Consider the following 8362-nt stretch of genomic DNA (forward strand, 5'->3'; position numbering starts at 1 on the left):
GACAGAGACAGAGACAGAGAGAGGCAGAAGGAATCCATGTAAGAGAGGGAGAGGACCTTGGGGAGAGAAGGATGAGACTGGAGAGGATTCCTATGCTCTGTATGTGTGAAAATATTATAGAGAAATCCATTATTTTGCACACTAACTTACAAATTAATTAAAATAACACTAGCTTGTCAGATCATTGAGTATCCAAGCACAGGAGGGAGGTTAACCCTGAAAACACCCTTCTGGGAAAAAGACAAAGTTCTCAAGTATGGCCTATGTTGCTGATCAGCTAGCTACTGGAGATATCTGGCCATCCTCAAACAAAAACACTTGAACATTGTCTTTAAGTTTAATTATAAAATTCCTTTATTTCTCTATATTCTCCACAAAATCGCTTTCTAAAGGTGGTGCATAAATGAATCACAAAGTCTGTTTCTTTTATTAATTTTGACCATAGTAGTACTGAACTGTTTTGGTCTCCATAAATGTTTTTATACAATATTTTTTCTGTGCACATTTGCATTGTATTAGTGACTATTATAATCTCACTAGTAAACAAATAAAAAGCTAAAGAGGGGATTTTTGAATGTAAAAGCAGCTGGAAGTGTTAATTCAACTCTAACTTTGGGAAGGGAAGAGTCTCCTTTCAAATTAAATATAAGTGTAGTAATTTTTTTGTGCAATTGAGGAAAATGAAAAAGTATAAAAAACAACCACAAATCCCCATAAATAAATCTTCTTGGACACTTAATCTACTTGCCCTTTGGGTATTGTTTTTGTAAAACCTTATTGAGTAGCTTGTACAGAAAAAGAAAAAAAATTGCATCTACATCCCTCCCTTCACTTTTGACAGTGAATCTGGCCACAGGGCATGCATATGGTCTAGGCTTGATAATCAAAATAATCCGTCCCCCCGGCCAGTGGTCCTTGGTTCCAACATGGACATGTGACCCAGACTGGGAAAGTCAGTCTTTCCCTGTGACTTTTATCTATATTTAGGTGTGACGAGAGAGTTCTGTCTCTCTGGAATCCTAAGTCATGGGGTTCATGCAACCCTCCTTCTGCCACAAGCAACAAATCTTTATGAAAAGGGAAGCCAAGAGAAAATGCCAGTGCTAAGACATGGGGCAGGAAGGAAGCCTGACAATGTCTGTTAAGCGTCGGCACACAGCAGCCCTGGACTTCTCTGTACCTTTGCTGATGAGCTAATTCAGGGCTTGCCTTCGTCTTTCAGCTGGCAGGAGGCAGATCTCTATCACTGTATAAAAGTCTTATCATCTACAGAGGACTAAAGCTATCAACAGTTTCTATATCATCGTTAGACAAACCACAGCCACTGCTCTGAGAAAGCAATTTGCCTTTCTCCAGAGCAAGGACAAGTTACTGTCTGCCAGTACAAAACGATGAATTTTATGTATCAAGTAAAATTTTTTTTAAAAAAAAGGCTGCAATTACCCAAGTATTATTTTGACCTTGCATTCATGACAATGGGGAAAGATACAACTCAGACCACTGGCTCACAAAAAGTCAATGACACATACTCTTAATGTTACATCAGAAGGAACTCTTGTAAAATTCTGGTTTCAAATATCACTGTTATACAAACATAACATTCACAGCATATAAAGTGAATGAAAGCGTGCGGACTATAACATATTCGCTTCATATGGTGGAAATGATTGACATTCAGTGCATGGAGGAAATCTGATTCCTGTGCAGCGTGTAAAAGAGGTTGAAGTGCTTGCTGGCTTTTTGCATTCAGCTGTCATTGAAAACCTCTGCTGTACAAGAATTTTCATGTAAGTCATTTTGTGATCCATGAGGTAGACTAGAAAGGGATGCTGGGCTTGTTCCTACTACTACAGCAGCTGCATGTCCAGCAAGGATGTGTACCTGAATGCCAATGCCTGTGCTCCCTTATCATCCGGGGATGCCTCAGGTTAAATTACCCCAAAGCTGATGGGAATAAAAGTGTCATGTCAGGTCATCAATAGTCACTGAACAACACTAAAGCCACTTTATTTCAGTGGGCTAGACAAAGAAACAGAATGCTCAGTTTCTGCATTTAGGTTCATCTGCTACAGAGCAAAAGCATGTTTGAGACTAATTATTATTATAGTAAGAAATACAACATTAAATGTGCCACCTTAGCCGTTTCTAACTGCTGACCAGTGGCATTAAGTAAGTTTACATTGTTGCAGCAATCTCTAGAACTTTCTCCTCTGACAATGCTCTACACCCAGAGAATATTTATCACCCCTATATTATCTTCTTCCTACTTCCTATAAACCCCAGTAATACCTTCTTCTTACTTTCTGTATGCCCCCAGTAATATCTTCTTCCTACTTTCTGTATTCCCCCCCCAGAAATACCTTTTTCCTGCTTCCCGTATCCCGCCCCCACCACCAGTAATACCTTCTTTCTGCTTCTGTATCCCCTCATAATACCTTCTTTCAGTTCCTGTATCCCCCCAGTAGTACCTTCTTCCTATATTCCCCCCAGTAATACCTTCTACCCACTTCCTATTCCTGCGATTTTTAGTTACTATACCTAGTTCATAAGTGTGAAATCATACAAAACATATCCTTTTTTGGTTTTTCGAGACAAAGTTTCTCTGTAGCTTTGGAGCCTGTCTTGGAACTCACTCTGTAGCCCAGGCTGGTCTCGAACTCACAGAGCTCTGCCTGCTTCTGCCTCCTGCATGCTGGGATTAAAGACATACACTATCACCACCTGGCACAATACATATTCTTGTATGTGTTTGCTAAACTTGATATGGTTAGTGTTCATGCATTTATGCATTGTCATTTTTAAGGAATATATATATATATATATATATATATATATATATATATATATATATATATATATATCCTAGTCACCAACCAGCTCCCAAATCATGACATGAATCTTTTTATTAGTTTTGAATACTTGGCCTTATCTTGCTAGGTCTTATAACTTAAATTATGTTTTCCTGTATCTACATTTTGTCTCAGGGCATTTTACCTTTCTTTCTTTCTGTATGTCTTACTTTCCTGCTTCTCCTGTCTGTCTGTCTGGTGGCTGCTTAGCTTCTGGCCCCAAGTATGTCCCCCTCTCCCACATTCTCCTCTTTCTTCTCCTCTCTTCCTAGATTTCTCCTCCTACTTAATCTCTCTGCTCCCCAGCCCCACCTAGCCTTCTCTTGCCTGGCTATTGGCCATTCAGCTTTTTATCAGACCAGTCAGGTGCCTTAGGCAGGCAAGGTGAAACAAATGCAACACATCTTTACATCATTATACAAATACAGCACAAAAATGCAATACATCTTTACATCATTAATAAAGGCAGCAGAAACAAATGTAATACACCTTCACATAGTTAAAGTAATATTTTGAAGCATAAACAAATGTAACACATTTTACATAGTTAAAATAATATTTCACAACACTCACTCACACACACACACACACACACACACACACACACGTGTGTGTGTGTGTGTGTGTGTGTGTGTGTAGAATAGACAAATAGACAAATTATGGTGGGCAAAGAGCTCTTCAAGTTCTGTTCTCAGGCAATCTCGTCTTTGAGTTTGGCTTCAGTAAACAGCAGCAATGGGCAGGTGGAAGCAACAGTCTATGCCACCGCTCATATTTACCATCTACAAAGGACTAAAGCTATCAATGGTTTTTAGATCATCATTAAACCCACCACAGCCACTGCTCTGCTAAAGCATGTTTTCCAGGCCTGAGTAGCAGGACCCTTAGATCTAAGTGTTAAAGCTTCAGTGTAGGTGTACGAGGCTGAGATTCTTCAGCCCGCATCACAGCTTCCAAGTAGCTCTAGGTATCAGTATTCCTAGGCCCTTGGTGGCAGCCATGTAACTCCTGCACCTAAGACTTAGGGAAAATGGTAGAAGAGGCGGGCCGAAGAATTATAAGAGCTAGAGGCCCAGATGTCAAATATGAGACTGTGTCTCCTAGAAATGACAAGGAAGTTACACCCAGGATACCTAAACAAGACCCAAACAATGGCAATATTAATAAGCATGCTAACAGGAAAGCGGACAGTGTTACAGGGTCTCACACTTAAAATAGTTTTTGTTTATCTTTACTAGTTCTTATTAACGTTTTTTTCAGAATGTTCAAGGTTTCCTAAATATAAAACGGTGTCTGCTCTGACCAGTGGTAGCCTTGTTCTTTTCTTTTCCTACAGTCTGATCTTTTTCCTTTCTAATACCTCTGACTAAAATTTGTAACACTGTGTTGATATGATAGTGTCTGTAAAAATTGACAATTTCTGTCTTGTTCCTGGCTTTAGAGACTAAACTTTGAGTTGTTCCCAACTGAGCATTGTTTAGTCTGACGTTTTCCAGAACTGCCTCCTTGAGATGTGTTCTTCCTATTCAGAATTAGAGTGTTTCTCTTGCAAGGGGTGTTGGCTTTGTCAAATGTTTGCTTCCCATTAGTTGAAATGCATCATGTCTCTTTGTCCTCTGTTTTGTTAACACGGTGCCCCCACACTGACAGATGTTCACGTGTCAACCTTCTTGTCCCAAGCTGAATCCCCTCCCCATCTCCTGCCTATCATGTGTGTTTTTTTACTATCTTGCTGGATTCAGTTTTCTAGGAAACTGTTTTTAAATATATGTGTATCGGGGAAATGGCCATTAGTTTTCTTCCTCTGTTAAGTCCCTGTCTAGCTTTGTGTCTGGATGAAGCTAGCTTCTCGAAGTGAGTTTGGGGGTGCTTCCTCCTCTTCTGTTCATTGAAAGAATTTGAGAGGGATTGGTGTTCATTCTTTCAACGTTTGGTGGTATTTCATCTGAAACCAGCTAGCCCTAACATTTGTTTATCTGAAAGTCTCACTGTCCTTCCAGTTTTAAGTATGTTTTGGAATTTTTTTATTTCTTCCCGATTCAACCTCAGTAGGTTGTATATTTTCAGGAATTTCTCAACATTTTCAGAATTACAAAAGAGTTATATAATTTACTGATACATAACTGATTTTAAATAATCATTTTTAAAGATTGTATTTCTTTTATGTGTATGTGTTTTGTCTGTCTCTATGCATGTGCACCATGGATGTGCCTGATGCCTACAGAAGCCAGAAGGAGAAATCAGAGCCCCTGAACTGAAGTTACAGATACTTGTTGAGCCTCCATGTAGGTGCTTGGAATTGAAGTTGGGTCTTCTGCAAGAGCAGCCAGTGCTCTTTACTGAAACCCAGAACATAACTGTTTGTAGTCATTCTTCATAGGCCCTGTTTCTGTGACATCAGTTCTAATGTACTCTTTTCTATTTCTAATTTTCATGTTCTCTCTCTCTCTCTCTCTCTCTCTCTCTCTCTCTCTCTCTCCTTTTATTGTTGTTTTTACATTTTCAGCAAAAACAACTTACTGTTTTGAGCTTTCTATTATGTTTATTCTACAGTCTCATTGGTCTCTCTCCTAAACTGTTTTCCCATCCTTCTGCTTACTTGGCTTTAGTTTGTTCTTTGTCTAGTTCTTTGAGACATGAAATCAGGTGGTTGACTGTCTCATCTCCTGCTGGGAGCCCCCCCCTTTTGTTATTGCTTTCATTCTACTCCAGACACTTTGACATGCTATGGTTTCATCTTCATTTGTCTCCAGATAGTTTTAAAATTCCCTTGTGTTTTCCTCCTTGACCCATCAGTTGTTTAAGAGTGCACTATTTAACTTCTACATATCATGAGATGCTTTTTCCTTCTGCTATTGATTTCTGGTTTCGTTTCACTCCATTGTGCAAAAATGGGTTTTCCAAAAAGGCTTTATAATAACAGTAAAGAATATGTCTATGAATTCAAATGGCTTTCTCAAGTCATTATATGTTAACAGCAAAGTCAATATCTACTGTAACCTAAAGCTATCATTCCAAGGTAGAACACTATGAGCTATTTAGATCCCAGGATGTCTTTTAAAAGAACAAATAAGAAACAAATGACTTAAAAAGTCAGGATTTTTCCACCAACATCTGATAGCTTTTAAAAAATTCAGCAAAAAATTAAACTACCACTACATGATTTATTGGTTGATTGATTGATTGATTGATCAATACAAGGTCTCTTATAGACCAGGCTGGCCTCAAACTTGTTATATAGCTGAGGATGACCTTTAGACTCCTCACCTTCCTTCTTCCATTTCCCGAATGCTGGGACTACATGCATGTGCCACCATGGCCTGAATGCTGGGATTACATACATGTGCCACCATGTGGTGCTTATGATCAAACCAGAACCTCATGCCTGTTGGTCAAGTAGCCTTCCAACTGAGCCATTTCCTCAGGTCACACTAGATTTGTTTTAAAAAAAAAAACACGCAAATATTCTAACAAAACATGAAAAATACCGTCTAAAGAAAAATGTAAGTAAACACTATTGTGGTACAGGAGCCCTTACTGCTGTGGCTATTGATCCCTCGGAATGGGACCCGGGATCCTGAAGAATGATTGGATTATGTTTTAATTTTAATAATGACATGTGACTATCATGTGATACAGCACTAATGTGGAGGAAGAGAAGTAATAGTTATTCTGGGATGACATAAATTAGAGCGTATAGGTTGTTAGGGTGAGAAATGGAGTCTGTAGAAGGCCTATGATAAGTGAGTTAGGGAAGCTCCAGAAGAAACAGGGTGAGGCGAGTAGAGGTCATATCCCATCAGAACCCTGATGAAGGATCTGAGGAGACCTTGGTATGAAGATGAAAATACAATGTTTGAAAGACCAATGAAGTTTATACCGAAGCCTCCTATGGGGAGAATGAGAACCAATCAGGAGCTCAATACAGAGTAAATTTTGAGGTGCTTGGGAGATGCTTTGTAAAGTGCATGCTTTGCAAGTGTGAGGACCAGAGTTTGATTCCGCAGAACCCTTCTGTTTTAATGGTGTAGTGGCCTACAATTCCAGTGATGAGACAGTAAAGCAATGACTGGAAGCTTAACCATATCAAAAGCAGAAAATGGAAGGCACCTGACAAACACCCAAGGTTGCCCTTTGACCTACACACACACACACACACACACACACACACACACACACACACAGGCAGGGAGAGAAGGAAGGGAAGGGAAGGGAAGGGAAGGGAAGGGAAGGGAAGGGAAGGGAAGGGAAGGGAAGGGAAGGGAAAGACCCAGAGGATGTGAGTTTAGTTCCTAGTCTAACATCTGGCAGGTCACACTCATCTGTAATTCCAGCTCCAGGGGATCTAACACCCTCTTCTGACTTCTTTGGCATGTGCATTCATATGTAAACACCCATACCCCACACACACACACTATTAAAAATAAAATCAATCTGAACGAAAGAAAATTTGATTTTTATATTTTTATTGTGAGTTGTTTAGAGTCTAGTTCAAATGTTATAACATTATAATTTTACTTCTTCTCACTCACAAATACACCCCAAACTTGGTAATTTTCCTTAATAAAATATACCTTGAGAAGTAGACAATTGTGTTTTCTGCCAAGAGAAAAATTCTAGGATGAAGCTTATGAAGTCTTCTGCAGTCCCTCTAGGGACTCCCCTATTACACTTCTTGGGTCAGCTAGAATCAGAAGCAAAGTTGGTTTTACTCAGTGAGTCTGTGGGCTTTGGACTATGGCTGCTAAATCATAGTGGAATCTAAGCAACAACTGGTTATTAAATATTAAGGAATTTTTTTAAGCAAGACAACTGCTATCATGCTCCTGAAAAGTTTTCTTCTATGCATTACATTTTCTCTGAACAGATTACTTAAGATATGTGTTTCTGGTCTGCACATTCCTTCAAAGTAAAGATAATGGTGGCTAGAGGTGTAGATCAAGGGTTAAGAGCACTTCCCACTCTTTCAGGGAACCAGAGTTCAGTTCCAAGCACCCACCTTGGACAAGTCACAACCTGTAGCTCCAGCTCCAGAGGGACGTGAAGATCTCTTCTGGCCTCTGCAGGCATCTCCAAACATACCTGACATTCACTAACAGACACACTCACAAATACACATAAATAATAAAAGAACATTTTAAAAAATAAGGGATGGAACCAGGCAGTGGTGGCGCATACCTTTAATCCCAGAACTCAGGAGGCAGAGGCAAGAGGTTCTCAGTGAGTTTGAGGCCACCCTGGTCTACAAAGCAAGTTTCAGGATAGGCTCTAAAGCTACAGAGAAACCCTGTCTCAAAAAACCAAAAGTAAATAAATAAGGGATGGATAGTGGTGATTTACTATTTAAACATCAAGCTTAGAGATGGAAACAAGCCTTTAAATGCACACCCCTCTTCACTGCCTTGTGATAGACGATGCCCAAAAGACAAAAACAAATTGAATGTTCATCAACAAATAAACACAAAAACAAAGTGCAGTGCATACATAGAAAGAAATTATATTCACTCTTTAAA

At 39.4% G+C, this 8362-nt stretch overlaps 1 protein-coding gene across 18 annotated transcripts in view; it reads left to right on the forward strand.

Moving 5' to 3' along the window:
• LOC100768856 (NXPE family member 4) overlaps window positions 1-8362 on the forward strand; it is a 231962-nt gene that overhangs the window by 141143 nt on the left and 82457 nt on the right. The gene's annotated exons all lie outside the window — the stretch shown is intronic.

Source organism: Cricetulus griseus, chromosome 4 (genome assembly GCF_003668045.3).
Source record: "Cricetulus griseus strain 17A/GY chromosome 4, alternate assembly CriGri-PICRH-1.0, whole genome shotgun sequence".
Classification (NCBI taxonomy): domain Eukaryota; kingdom Metazoa; phylum Chordata; class Mammalia; order Rodentia; family Cricetidae; genus Cricetulus; species Cricetulus griseus.